Below are 14,916 nucleotides of genomic sequence, written 5' to 3' on the forward strand. Positions count from 1 at the left end.
CATTGCCTCAGGAATAAAATTCAGATTCATTAAAATGGTGCCCAGGGACCCACATGATGTAGTCTCTACTCATACCTCTATTCCCATCAACTGCCATTATTTTTCTTGCCCTCTGTGCTCCAGCCAAATTGAATTTCCTTTAGTTCCTTGAATGTTGTATTTCTCATCTCTGGGTAAACTCTATCATGTTCATTGCTGCAATCCCAGTGCCTCCCACAGTACCTGGTACAAAGTAAGCACCCAAGGAGCAATTGTGGCTTGTGTGTATGTGTGCATGAGAGACTGAATATGTTTTCAGGCACTCAAAGCCTTAGAATGTTCTCCTCTCTGATAATGGGCTAATTCACTAGCACTAATCTATTGATTCAGAAGAATAATGCTCCTCTTACCCTACCTGATCCTGATCTCTGTTTTTCTTAGCCTCGGTTTAGCAAACCTGACTCTGGCCTCTTATCCTACTGACCTCACTTCTTGATGTTTTACCACCAACCCTGACCTTTCCCTTTCTTCCCCCTCTCTGATAACCAGGTCCATCTCTGCTTAATTCTGCCTTAATAGTTCAGTAGGAAGGACATTAATATTCGCTGTTCACATCAGAAGCACTCTCTCTTTCTAGGACCACCTCAAAGTTTCCTACCAGAACTGCTTCTTTAGCAGTTTTGTTTGGGTTCTCTACTAAACCAAAATAAAGCAATAAAGAGATAGTTATGTCTGAAATGATTTTCCTTTTCATAAACTGAAAATATCCTTTCATTCTGCCTTGGCTCTGATTCTCATTGTGCCTCTTCTTGTGTAACAAATGGGACTTTTCTGTTGTCCATTTCAGCTGAGACCCCAAAGCTGAGGTCAATGGGTATAAAGTGCCACACATCTTAAAGAGAGATTAGAGTTATTTAGACCATCCATGTAGGACCTCCTACAGGATAGCCCCAAACGAGTTCTGGACCCAAACCAAAAGGGATCCATTGTCCATATCCTGTCTACATGTAAGAAGAGGCTAGGAGGTTGATGAGAGAGAAGATTATTTCTGTGTATGAAGAGAGTTTTATCAGCTCGGAAGTAGGGACAGGAAGAAGGTTCTTCCTCTCTACCCCAAGCCAAGTGAGAGGGCTCTTCGGCCCCAGATGTGTCCTAGAAGAACTAAAAGGAGAATTCTTAGGAGGACTTGACATGTGTTCTCTGAAGTTTGGCAGGCACAGAGTCCAGAGCCTGGTCCTCCCCTGGAAAGGTCTAATGAAGAGGCTGGCTGGAGATGTCCTTGACAATTGAATGAGGTGAGAGAGCTTGGACTACAGTGGACACCACAGAAAGCAACCAAGCTTCAGCTGTCTTTAAAGAATCACACCCCAGCAGAAAGAGGTTGTGAGAGATATATCATCAGGGTAGAAGCTTAGAGGAGTTTTAAGGGGTTAGTCATAAAGCCTATTGCCTGTATAAGAAAACAGTATAACATGGAGGGTCCCAGCAGGAAAGCATTGGAAGAACCCACAAAAATGTCCCAAAAGGGAAGGATCCATTACTTGGGCATCTCCCTCCGAGAGTGCACCAAAGCCAGATTACTATAACACTAGTCAATAAAGCATTTTTGCCCCCATTTTACCTTTCTTCTTTACCTCTACTCCTTCAGGAATTACTGGAGAAGAGGATTAAATAAAAAACAAACAAACAAACAAAAACATGTATCCCCTTCCTCCACTATAGTTTCTGATTTATGTCAAGCCTACACTGGTCAAGATGTGAATCAAATTAGATGAAAAACTAAAGTTTTGATATAAGATTAGGTGGGTATTTTTAATACCTGAAAAATGAAATTATTTATTAATATCCAAAAGCTAAGAAATAAGCTTTGAGATGAGATTCAGGATTAGGAAACTGGCTTTGAAAGGCAGTGGTTAAAAAAAAGCATAAAGGTGTTTGCTGTGGGTATTCCACCAAGTTGAGCCCTTTCAATAAACCATTACGCTTGTACTCTTAATGTCTAATAGGGTGGGAAAAGGGGCATATGAAGTAAGCTTAGTAGATAGTATGCTAACTTTTTATCAAACATGCCAGAACTAATATAGCCAAATGGAGTTCTCTTCAAAAGGGATCACTTCAGAAGGCTCTGCAGTTCTTTTACTGATATTGCCGTTGCTCAAAGTATCTCTGAAACATCTCTTTACGAATCGCTTCCTGGGTTTATAGCACATTCTTTTGTATCTATCCATGGATAATCTTTATCCTGTAGTGGTGGGCTGGATTTTTTGAAATAGCTAAATGTTATTTGGAGCCAAGACTAATGACTAGAGTGGATAATTTAGCTGAGAAATTTCACTTGCAGTGAAAAAATTCCCAGGTTATGATTATGAAGTGGATTTCTTCCATGACTTTTACTGGCTGAAAAGAATTTAAGTATCCACATGGTTGTGAGTCATGGCAGTGTTATTTGAAGCACCAAGTGACCAAGTTGGTGTCCAACTGTAAGAATCAGATTGTCCCCAATCTCTTGGTAGGACAAAACAGGTGGTAGTTTTCAGATCTTCAGAGCAGATGCCACCCATCCCTCAGTATGATGGTTTTTGTCAGTTCTTCTAATTGTGATATCCTGTAATTTAAAGCTTTATGTCTGACCCTTATTTCTGTTACTTTTTAAACTATAAATTTCTTCTTGTCCTGAAAAGCTAAGTCATCTCACAGCCTCCTTTTCTTTAGACAAAACAACAAGCACAGTCGTTGGACACCAACGAAAAGTCTGGTTAATTGCTCTCTGAGGACTGAGTAAAACTGTTTCACATCATTAGAAAAAAATGAAAATGGTCATTTTGAAATTCAGAATGACTATTAATGACCAACAGAATCAGTATGTTCTCCATCTGCAGTTAAAGTCCCCATGAAAGGGTTTACACATTGGTTTTCATTGTTCTGTCCAATTTTGAAATTTCCAGAACCTACCAAAGTCTGCCGGACAGCTTTGTAACTCCCTCCATTCCTCAGAGTGAGCAATATTCACTGAGCTATCCCAGACCTTCATACTTTGCTTCAGGAGGTACCTTTGCAATTCCTTTGCTGACCCTGTTGCTGGAGTTATCTGAGGAGTTCTCCCCATCTTGAATACCAATCAGAACCACCACTGAAAAATCAGACCCTAACTTCATCAAAGAGTTAACTGGTGCTTGGAACCATTCAGGTCTATTCAATATAAAAAACATATGTTTAAAATTGACATTTGGACCAATTTTTGCATTCATTAGATCCCAGATTTAGAAGAATTGCATGTGATTAACATTAAGAAACATAAACACTGTGTTCCAGTGATTCAAAAGAAAGCCAGGAAATTTTGTATTACGGTGTTTTTATATCTTCAGAATGTCCCATTGTGACTCCCATAAATATCTCCCAAAATCTACCTTATTCTATAAAATTCTACTTTACACTGTTTGAGCTGCAAATTATAGTGATGCTTCTTGACATCACAGCAGCTTCGTTTGCAGTCTAGCCCATTGGCTGAAATCTTTGTTGCCCACTCTGCCTTTGAACGCATCTAGCTTTGTGGCAGTCACAACCAAATACCCACTGGAAAAGGGTACCAGCTGAGGTTTGCAGACTCATAAAACACTGAAATTAGAAGTGTTTAGAGATCATCCAGTCCCTTCAACTGAGAATACTGAGGCTCCAAGAAGGGGCATATCTGGTCCTAGGTCTTCAGTGAACATCAAGATACCAAGGGATCAGAGTAAGTTTAGAGCGTCTGAAAAAATGGAAACAGACTCAGACCCATGAAGAGAAAGAACCAGATTAGCCCTTGTCCCTGAGAATCAATAAGGTTAGAAGCAATAAATGTCAAAACAGACAAACAAAGGGAAACTTTTCCAGGGTCTGCAGTCTGTTCTCTAAATACCAGAGAGAGAGAAGGCTATATTGTTCCACCCTCTGAAAGGTAAGATGATAGGCTAAAATCAGCTGATTAGACTTGGGAAGAATCTTTTGAAATCATCCTCTCCTGATCCTGTATTTTATCTTTATTTTATTTTTTTAAAAAATGAAACTAAGGCCCCAGGAGGTTGCCTAATATCATAAAGATTATTAGTGGTGCACCTGGACTAAAAATCTATTACTTCAACTTCCAGTATAATCTTTCCATTATGCTACAAGACCTAATACTATTGAGTGCTTGTTATGTGCCAAGCTTTACCTAAAATGTTATTTTGGTAATATAAAATCTTCCTGACAACCTCTTGAGGGTAGGTACATTTATCATCTCCATTTTTTCAGATAAGTAAAGTTGGGCAAGGAGAGGTTAAGGTACATGTCCAGGATCACAAAGCAGAGGCAGGATCCAGACCCATGCTGACTCAAGACTCAGTAAACTTGCCATTCCATACTCCCTTTGGAGAAAGAGGCAGTTCAAGATTTCTGTGCTCATCATTGTGTTGTAAATTGTCCCTTAGGACCTGATGTACCTTCTCTGTTTTTTCTAACTTTCTACCTCATAAAAAGTTTGGGAGAAGTATTAAAGATATACTAGAGACTGACAACATATCAGAAAGAGGAGAGTTTTCTTCCCCCAAGCTCTCATATATCTGAAGAACTGCTCAGCCATAGAACTTAATTAGGTGCCTTCCATGTTGAAAAGGCAAACATTGCACATAGCATGTCTAGGAAGGGCCCTTATGAAATCCAGATAGCGTTCTGAATTAAAGATATGGAAAAAAAAAAGTGGAAATTGGCCCTAGAAGGGCCAATTCACCTAAAAATACATTTGCTTGGCTCAAGTGTCCATAGAAAAAGAAAAGAAAAACAACTAATAGTTATTGAGTGCTTACACTTATTAATTCATTTAATTCTTACAACATCCCTATGAGTGTAGGTATTATTATGATATCCATTTATGGATGAGGAAACCTGCACAGAGCGATAAGGCAACTTACTAAGGGTTACATAATTGGGAATTAGATAATAGAGTGGAAGTTCAAAGTCACTAGAAGGCTTTCTGTGTTGCATTTTCAATTAAATATTCAGAAAAATAACTACTCCATTTCCTATGTCACAGAGTCTAAAGAAAGCCCACGTGTCTAGTAAGGCCATGTCTGAAATGTAGGTACATATTTGAAAATGAGATGTATAAGACTGATCTTGCTGTTCTACATTTGGAAAACTGGGCATCTTTCCCTAGGAAGACCCCCTTTGAGGTTTTAAACTATGAATATTAGTCACAGGCTCTCTGCCCATTTTTAGCCTACATATGCTCTAAAGTTGCTAGGCCCAGAGTAAAACAGATCTTGGGGCAGCTACAAACTTAGGAAGCTTACAAATACCCCTGGAGGGCAGAGCTACAGTTGGAAAGATCTGATGCTTTTGTTGGCACCAAGTAAAACCTTGGAAATACACTGTTTCCCATCTTCTGTTCCCCAAAGCAGACTCCTTGCTCTTCCCATACTCCTCCTGTGGCCAGCTGAAATGGCAACCTCTTTCTGAAGTCTTACTTATTTCTCCAGTTAGAAGCAATTGTTCCTACTTCTGCGCTCCTTGTTCTGCTACAGATTTGCATTTTAGCACTTGCTGCTTTTGATCTTCCGTGGTAACGACTTAGATGTCTGTTTCCTCCACTGGCGTATAAACTGTTTGAGGGTGGGGACCAGAACATCAGCATCACCTGGGAGCTTATTGGAAATGCAATTTCTTGGGCCCACCCCAGTCCTACTGAATCAGAATCTCTGGGGATGGGGCACAGGAATCTGGGTTTTAGCAAGCCCTCCAGGTGATTCTTTATGCACCCTAAAATTTGAGAACCACTAGAGGATTTAAAGCCCTCCAATTGGGGGATGGAACACACAAGTGAACCGAAGTAAGCTGGCTGGGCTTAGTACCTTTGAGTGGAAGAGACCACATACCTCACCCTGCCCCATCCCCACCTACATACACCCCTCCATTATGTCTGTCTATAAATACAAATGAAGCAGCCAGAAGGAAACCAAAAGAAGCCAGTATGCACTAATGTGGTCTGCAAGTTTTCAAATCAGACAAAGCCCTGGCAATTGGTGAGGATCGCGAAAATCTGTGCCAGAGGCATCAGGGATGATTCTAATCGTCTAAGCAATTTACAACTAAAGGTAACTCCGTGTTATTACTGTCAGCAGAGGAACAACGGGAGTGTTACCTGGTTTGTGGGTTTTAAATCATAAAATGTTATAAAGAGGTTAAATTTGCTCTGGTAGTGTAGTATTCCTGGCTGCCCAGATTGAACTTTTTAAGGCTCAGAGTCTTCTGTGATCCTCTAGTTCCCATCCAGTTAAGTGCAGGCCACTTGCTCTGCATACAGGGTCCTCCCTGATCTGGCTACAAATCCACCTTTTCTAACTGTCACATAGAACACAGTTATTTGTAGCCACCTCGAGTTAATTTTTTGGAACAAGGCAGAGCAGGTCTCCATGAATGCAAGTGATTTCTTACACCTGTGTCCTTTACCCCAGTAGCTTCTAGCAAATGGGGACTAGTACCCCTTGGAGCAGGTGCACAATACATGGCTAAGTTTTTGTTAATTAATATATGTTTATATTTTAATTTTAAGAAGTTTTTCAAATTATAAAAGTAACACATAATTATGGTAGGAAATTCAAGTTGTATGTGAGGACATAAATGATTCCTTTAAACAAACAGAAGTATCAGCTGTTAACAGTTTCTCATGTTGGTTTCAGAAACTTTGCATGCATATGCAGTAATATATTTATGTGTATCATAAACCTTTTTAAATACCATGTTCTGCAGTTTGCTTTTTTCACTTACTTTATCTTGGACAGCTTTCTACCTCCGCAAATAGTTCCACCTCTTAGTATTATAAAGATATGCCATCATTTATATAACTTTTCACTTTTTAAGAGACATTTAAGTTGTTTACATTTTTGCTGTTATCACAATGCTATAACTAACATTCTTGTGTTCATTAATTCATTTACTCAAATATTCATCAATAGTTATTGGTCTCTTTATGTGTAACATACTGTGGGAAGGACTAGGTATACATATCTGAATAATATTCCTTGCCTTATAGAGCTTACAATCTAGCAGCAGAAATATATAGACTAAGTGAAGATATAAATATATAATTACAAATTATGAGAAGTGCTATGAGAGAAATGAAGTGTGCTAATGTAGAGTTAGCTAGGAACACTTACCTGAACACAGAACCAGGGAAGGACTTTTTGAGAAGTTAACATTTAAATTGGGACCCAAAGATGGTAGAGCATTCCAGGCATAAGGAACACCATTTGCAAAGCCCTAGATGGAAAGAAACTTAGCATTTTCAAGGAACTGAGAACAGGCCAATGTGGCTAAAAGATGATGGATGAGAGAGAGTGGCATGAAATAACATTGGAAAGGTAGGGAGAGACCAATCGTAAAATATCTTGTAAGCCATGGTAAGAAGTTTGGGTTCTATCTGAAGAGTTAAGAGAAGCCAATGGAGAATTTTATTCAGGGGAGTAATGTGATCAGATATAGATACAGATATAAGTATAGATATAGGTGTATAAAAAACTACTCAGATACTCTGTGGAGAACAGATTGTAATGGGACAAGGGTGAAGCCAGGAAGGAACCTGTTTTAGCAGTATAGGCAAGATGGTGATGGATGGTTTGGGCCAGGCTAGTGGCAATAGAGATAGACATATTCAAAATATATTTAAAAGGCAGAATTGACACGAATAACAGGAATGGATGTGCGGATTGAAGAAGAGAAACCCGGACAATTCACTGCATGGGGAAGATAAGGGGAGAATCAGTTTGGGGGGAAGGCTGAATTGAGGGTCTATTTTGAGCATGTTAAGTCTGAGATGCTTGGGAGACATCCAAATGTAGCATCGAGTATGCAGATTAATCACAAGTCTGGAGCGCGAAGGAGATGTTTGGACTGAAGATATAAATTTGTCAGTGTATTTATAAAGCCAGGTGAAAGTATGAGGATTGACGACGCACAAGAGAAAGAACAAGAGAGATAGAGACTAACCTTCTTTAGGAAAAGCAGCACTTCTGACTTGTACAGGAAGAGTAGGGTACAGAGACAACCATGCATAGATTGGGTGATGGGAAGAAAGGAGCTCCCAAATCATGATTTCTTATATTGCTTAAAAGCATAATGCAAGGTCATGGACTGAGAGGAAGGGAAGTGAGTAGAGAAGAGGATTTGAACAGAGAGGAAATGTACAAAATAGTCATCTCAGAGATTAGAAAAGCGAGCTTGATAAAGAAACTAGAGAAACATCATAGGATTACTGGTAGCACCAAGAACATATCTGAGGTATGGAATCATATTTAAAGTGAAACCTGTCTACCTGATTGTATGCTTTTCTCCAGCTACATTCAGCTGCTTGGGTACAAAAATGAAGAAGACAGGTGGTTAAGGATGTCTCTGTGTATTGCTGTAGGTCTGTAGTAAAAATACCTGGAAATAAAGTTACTTAATAAGGGTAGGTGTATTTTGAATGTTGATAGATATCACTATCAATCGATATATTTGCAGATTTAACTGGAATTTTTAAATTTTTATTTTATTTTATTTATTTTTGGCTGCATTGGGTCTTCATCGCTGTGCGCAGGTTTTCTCTAGTTGCGGCGACGGGGGCTACTCTTAGTTGCGGTGCACGGGCCTCTCATTGCGGTGGCTTCTCTTGTTGCAGAGCACGGACTCTAGGTGCACGGGTTTCAGCAGTTGTGGCTCGCGGGCTCTAGAGCACAGGTTCAGTGGTTGTAGTGCATGGGCTTAGTTGCTCCATGGCATGTGGGATCTTTGGGGACCAGGGCTCAAACTCGTGTCCCCTGAATTGGCAGGCGGATTCTTAACCACTGTGCCACCAGGGAAGCCTGGAATTTTAAAAAACAAAACAAAAACACTGTTTTCATCTCTGTCTCTTTCAACACAACAAAAACAAAAGCACTAACTGGATAATAGTGTTATGAAGACCAATAACTCAGAAGTTTCAAAACAAAAATGTTTAATATAATTTAAGGAGAAAAACAATTTACTTGCATAATTCATCTTGCCTGTATGAGTTTTTTGCTGCATGTTTGTTGGTTGAGTAAGGGTTTGGGGTATGTGTGTGTATGTGTGTGTGTGTGTGTGTGTGTGTGTGTGTGTGTGTGTTTGAAAATGGAAGGTGACCTACCTTGCCCTGAACAGACCCAAAGACATCATGATTGAGCCCAGAGTGTACTGTAAGTGGTTTGCGGTTACTACCACTGATTTTTCACAGTGCCTTCCCACTGTGCATGTCTATGTCAAGAAAATAGAGTGGTTTGGCTAGATATGATTAGGATTTGCTGTGAGTGGGGTGGAGCTGTCAGATTTATATGGCTTTTTCTCTTAAAAATATATGGCCTTCCTTTTTCATTCCCAGTAACTGTAAAGCTCATTTGGAGCTGTTGCTTCCCAATCACTTGGCTCCCCATGTTCTAATGAATGCACAGCACAGTTCTCAGAGGGACTACGCTTCCGGCTGACACATCAGACCGGAAACTCAGAGTGGTTTGATCCCAAAATTCTTTCTGGGTATCCACAATTTCATAGGTCTCTCCTTTCACTTACCAGTCAGAGGTTATTGTAACTAATTGAGTGTCTGTCCTCCACTGGCTCTCAGGGTTTGATTTGCACACACTTAGCTCCACTGATGGAATCACCACGTGGCCTAGGGAATGAGCGTTGATCAAAGCACCATCCATCCTCTTGCTCTCCAACTTTTTTTTTTTAATTCCAGCTCTGCCTCTGGAAATGCCCTCTAAAACTCGCATCACATGTTTTTTGATAAAATGACATGACTCAGAGAATGTAAGCGTCTAGAATTATATCTCATAAAGCTCAGCTTTCAAAACTTAAGTGTGTTGAATTGAAGCCAGTCAAGTGAACTAAAAGCTGGCTGGGGGAAGACAAACACAGGAGAGTGATGAGTGACTCTGGGCTGAACAGAGGGATGCCTGCTGTGAGGCTGTCAGGGATGAGCAACCATTTAATTGTTATCTCTCTCATCATCATTCACAATCTAGAAGGCAGATGTTAAAGTCACCTTAATGAGAATGTAGGTGACACTAAATTTAGAGGCATTCTCCAAGGCATAGAAAATGTTGGTGGAAAGTACACAAAAGAAAAAAAATGTTTTCTCCAAAGCTGCCAGTACTGTAATAGAAGGTTCAGAGGTTCAGAGATCATCCAACCATGCGTGATACCTACCTGTCCCACACATGAAGGTCCTCAGATAAGCAACTTGGGGGCTTAAAAATATGGTTAATTTTACTGTCCAAGTACGTTCATCCACTCTGTGGCTGTGGACCATAGGATTCAGAGGTCCATTTTTAAAATATGCTGGGCACTGCACTGGCCATGTGATAGGAGATGAGTTTAGTTATTCAACACATACTTATTGAGTACCAACCAGCCTTGTGCTAACACTGTGCTAGTTTCTGGGAATATAGCTCTGAAGGAAACAGACATGATCTCTTGCTCTCAAAAAGCTCAGAGTCTATCTAGGGAAGAGACATAATAAATAAGTAACCAGATAAATAAAATAACTACTACAGATTGTGAGAAATGCAATAAAGGTTTGGGGAAATCTGGTGAAGTGGCTATTTTGGATAAAGTGATAAACATAGGTCCCTCAAGAGGGACACTTAAGCAGAGACCTAAAGGATGGGAATGAGGTGGTTTCAAGAAGAGCTAGAGGAATCCCTTTTGTGCTGGGGCCTTAGAAGGGAGCGGGTCCAGAGGATTCACAGAACAGAAGAGGAAGCTAGATGTAGTGAGGCAGAGAAGAGTGACAGGATGTGGGGCTGGAGAGCGAAGCGGGAGCAGCTGGTAAAGAGCATGGAGATCACCATGAAGAGCTTGGATTTTCGTCTAAGAGCAGTGAGCAGCCACTGACGGGATTTAACAAGGAGCTGATATGATCCGATTTAAGTCTGAGGAGGATGACTTTAGCTGCTCCGTGGAGAATGGATTGTAAACAGTCAAGAGCGGAAGCAGAGAAGTCTAGATAGAAGGCTTTTGCAGACCAGATGGAAACTGTGATGACTCAGACTAGGGTAATGGCAATGAAGAGGGCAGAAGGGGACAGATGAGAGAGGGAGTAGGAGGCAGAAATGAAAGGTCATGTGGCTGGACTGGATGGGAAGTAGTAAGGATAAGAAAAGAACCATTTTTACATTCTACCTCCTTTTATGCAAACCCCCGGCTAGTATTATCCTAAATCACAACAGTGCTGTACAAACCCCAACATGGGTTTGAACTCTCCTGAAAACATGTTTCCACCCCTCCCCAAGCAAGGGTAGACTGGCTGAAAATCTTTGCAAGGGACTTGAATTGATATTAGCACAGTTGGACACTGGTCCCTGTTCCAGAGTAGGAGGCCCCAGAAATTGATACCAGCTTCATCTCCCCCAACCCCAGAGAGCCCTCACCCTAATCTAGTCATGATCACACAAAGGCAGTCCTTCACCGTCATTCACTTTTATGGTTGAGGTTTTCTCTCCAGGTCTCTACCCTGCATTTATTCCTACTTGAATTCCTAACCCACCCTTCTTCCCATTAGTGTCATCTGTAAACTTAATGATGACCATGTTCTGTATTTTAGCCTCCAGGTCCTTTAGAAACAATGTTCTCTGTATTTATTTTTGAAGTCACGAGCAGATGCCCATGTTGGTCGAACACAGACACTGAAATCTGAACCAAGGAAATGTGATTTTGGAATGAGACTGGTTCCCCATGACTAGTGCTAAACTTTATACTATGGAGTTTAATTTAATATTGGAGTTAGTGCTGTAACCAAAATAAAACTTACATCAGAGTTGATCTGATACATCTAATAATGTGATTGTTATTATTGCTACGAGAAATGATGTTTGTGTAAATGACTTACATACGTTTCTATTTCACAGTCACACCAAAGCTATAAAGCTGTAGTTTTCTTGTAAGAATTGTCGATTATTATCTCTATCACCCACGTGAACACAAACTCATAGTAAAAGACAATTTCCTTACTTCTAATCATTGTACTCACAGGGCTGAGGTTTCCCTTGCTGCACCCAGTCCTATCCTATACCTCCCTGCTACACTCCGGTCCTTAAGTAGCACACATAACTGATTCTACTCTAACCATACTAGAAGGATAGACAGAGCAGAAACTCTAGCTTCTGTGGCTGTGGAGTTTTTGCCTGAGGCAATTATAATATCCCAGTTCTGTGGCATGACTTAGGGGTATGTAATGTTGCAAAATTCCATTTTAGACAATGCATTCTTAGACAACTCTTCATGTAATTTTGCCTTACCATCGTGGGAGCATCTAACCTACAGGGTAGGTATTCTTACAGGAGAGTTACATCAAAAATTTTAAGTTGAAACATTCATAATGGATGTCAAAAGCTGCCAAATGCTACTTCTCTCATGCTGCCAAATTCCCAGATCCTTTTATGGAAGTAAAATATTGAAGGATTTTTCTACCAGTCCTTCCCTTCTGAGCTCACATGCTCCCCAGCCCACCCTACTCCTAATGTTTCATTTCCTGTTCTTCTGAGATCTGGAGGCCACAGAGGTAGGTGTAGGTCACTACAGCAGCCCACAGGCCTGCTTCGCTTTCTCTGAAACTTGTGGGCTTCACCCATCAAACCCAGTTTTCACCAGAGGAAGATCCTTCTATCTCCCTTAATTAGCAGCTGCTATCTTTTCTTCTCCTTCTATGGCTTTTCCTTTTATAGTCAGAAAGCCACTTTGGATCTCCCTTAGGCCTGTCTTCCCAGAAAGTAGTCCATCATTCTCTCTTGTGTTTTTGGACTCCCACCCTATTTTATAGTATGTGCCTGTGAAATATACAAGAAGAAGGAGATATTACAATGCTGTAGCGTTGTTAAGAAAAGTGAGGACTGGTCATCCCACCTACGTAATTTGCAGGACCCCATGCAAAATGAAAATGTGGGACCTCAACTTTTAAAAAGTGCTATTAAAGGTACTAGAATGCAAAGCTTTTTTCCTTTCTGCCAGTCTCTCTCTTGACTATGGTATTTTTTATTTGCTATTTAATGTTGTTCTAAGTAAAGAAATAAAGTTTTAAATAATTAGCATGAATTTTGCCTTTCATCTTTATATTGTGCACATGAGACTTAAAAGCTAATATAAGAGCATTTAGGTTGTGTGTGAATTATCAAAATTATACAATTTGTATTTCATAGGTTGTACGTACATATGTATTTTGTTCTTACCAGAACAATGGAAACACTGCACAAAATTAACTCAACTGTTTTTTAGTTCACTTCGTGATGTGTGGACATTCTACCAATATTCCCTACCTTCAGATTATTGATAAATAAGAAAGGACTGAAAGGAAAAGGAACTGTGAGTTACCCTATCTTTCCCTTTACTTCTGCTTTCATTTTCAGCAAAAGTGATTGGCTAATACAGAGAAGTGATATGAGTAAGAAAGGATATGATAGGATTCTTTTCTGTTTCATAGAATGCTATTGCCTTCTCCCTGTGTTTGAAACGAGTTCTAGTGTGAACAGAAAGTGTGGCTTTTTGAGGCTGTCAGCCCCTCTGCTCCCCACTTACACACACTCACTTTGCAATCCCACGTGTCATGGATACACCAGAATTCTGTGCTGTGGTACATCACAAACACTGTATATTAACTGGATAGCAAAGAACTATAGACACACATATTGGGTACATCTCCTCTGCTCACACGCATGCTCCCTTGTCTCATTAGACTTCATTTACAAAACAGGAGTTGAAAGACAAAATTATTAAGAATTTCAAGACAGCAACAGTAGAGCATTAAGCCAAATGCAGGGCTTTTCTGAGCAGAGGGCCCTTCTGAGAATGGGGACAGACAGAGGGTTATAAGATTGGGTAGTTGGGAGAGCAGGTGGAACAGAACCTTGACTTTGCCAAAGGAAATGTCTTATTATGAAAATCCCCTAACCTATTGGACTTGATGCTCCAGTTTCTGTCAGGAACATCTGAAAATTTTGTTTATATCTTTGGCTGAGAAAGTAGAGAAGATAGGAGGGAACTCTGCCAATTTTTGCATTCCAGTTGAGAAGGAAACTTCTCTGAGGTAAAAGTGAGAGACCAGGTATTGAACCTATATGACACAGACTTTAATTCCTAATTATAAGGGAAATTTTAAATGCATTTTCAGTGTCCCACTTATACTTTTAAAAGACCTGTTGTCACTTAAAACTAAGAAATGGTTATCAGAGCAAAATTAGAATAAAATTTTCCATCCGGCTTCTTTTGTGTGGAGAATTTGATTTTGTGCAATTCAAGACTATGTCAGTGTGCTTTTGTAAATGTCAGAATTATCAAATTATGTAATGAGATTTATAATAATGTCTTCATTCAGGGTTCAATAAGCTGTTTTCCAGCTGGCAGTTTCCTGGAATTGGACTTTCTTTTGAACTTCGAAAATTGTGCACATTTCTAAGAGTCCATATTCTATTTCATACTGGGTTTCTGTGCCAAGATTGCTGTTGTTTCCAGCTTCTCCATCAACTAATATTTCTCTGTGCAAAGTCTGTAAAGCCCTGTAAATGAAGCTCTTTGGGTTTGTAATGATTGCTTTCCAACATGTGAGGAAATATCAAAAGTAATTACTGAGTAGGTACTGTGGCTTCCCATTTGCACTTGCTAAGAATGATAATATATGTTGGCAAAGTACCTACTCAAAGTGTTCCTGTCACTAACTCTCAATCACTCCCTGAATAGTAAGGATGAGGTAATGGCTGGAAATAAAAACCTCTTCCAATGGTTCTGTGCTGTGTCCAACCAGGAGGACAGCTTGTTGTCCCTGGTCAGAGGGCAGCACCCATCAAAAAAAAAAAAATTTCAGCCCCAATCCAGAAAAATTTTGCTATACGAATGACCACTTTGGTTAATCTTGTTTCTAGTGTATTTTCTGTTGGGAAT

General features: G+C 40.0%; 1 protein-coding gene and 1 long non-coding RNA gene across 4 annotated transcripts in view; one reads left to right on the forward strand and one right to left on the reverse strand.

Moving 5' to 3' along the window:
- The window catches only part of HPSE2 (heparanase 2 (inactive)), a 617,346-nt gene that overhangs the window by 560,619 nt on the left and 41,811 nt on the right, over nucleotides 1-14,916 (forward strand). The gene's annotated exons all lie outside the window — the stretch shown is intronic.
- Nucleotides 8,596-14,916, reverse strand: part of LOC102998920 (uncharacterized) — a 62,000-nt gene continuing 55,679 nt past the window's right edge. Inside the window, exon 4 of the long non-coding RNA XR_451449.2 lies at nucleotides 8,596-8,834. This is a non-coding gene — a long non-coding RNA (uncharacterized LOC102998920). The remainder of the gene's footprint in view (nucleotides 8,835-14,916) is intronic.

The sequence above is a fragment of the Balaenoptera acutorostrata genome, chromosome 16, assembly GCF_949987535.1.
Source record: "Balaenoptera acutorostrata chromosome 16, mBalAcu1.1, whole genome shotgun sequence".
NCBI lineage: Eukaryota > Metazoa > Chordata > Mammalia > Artiodactyla > Balaenopteridae > Balaenoptera > Balaenoptera acutorostrata.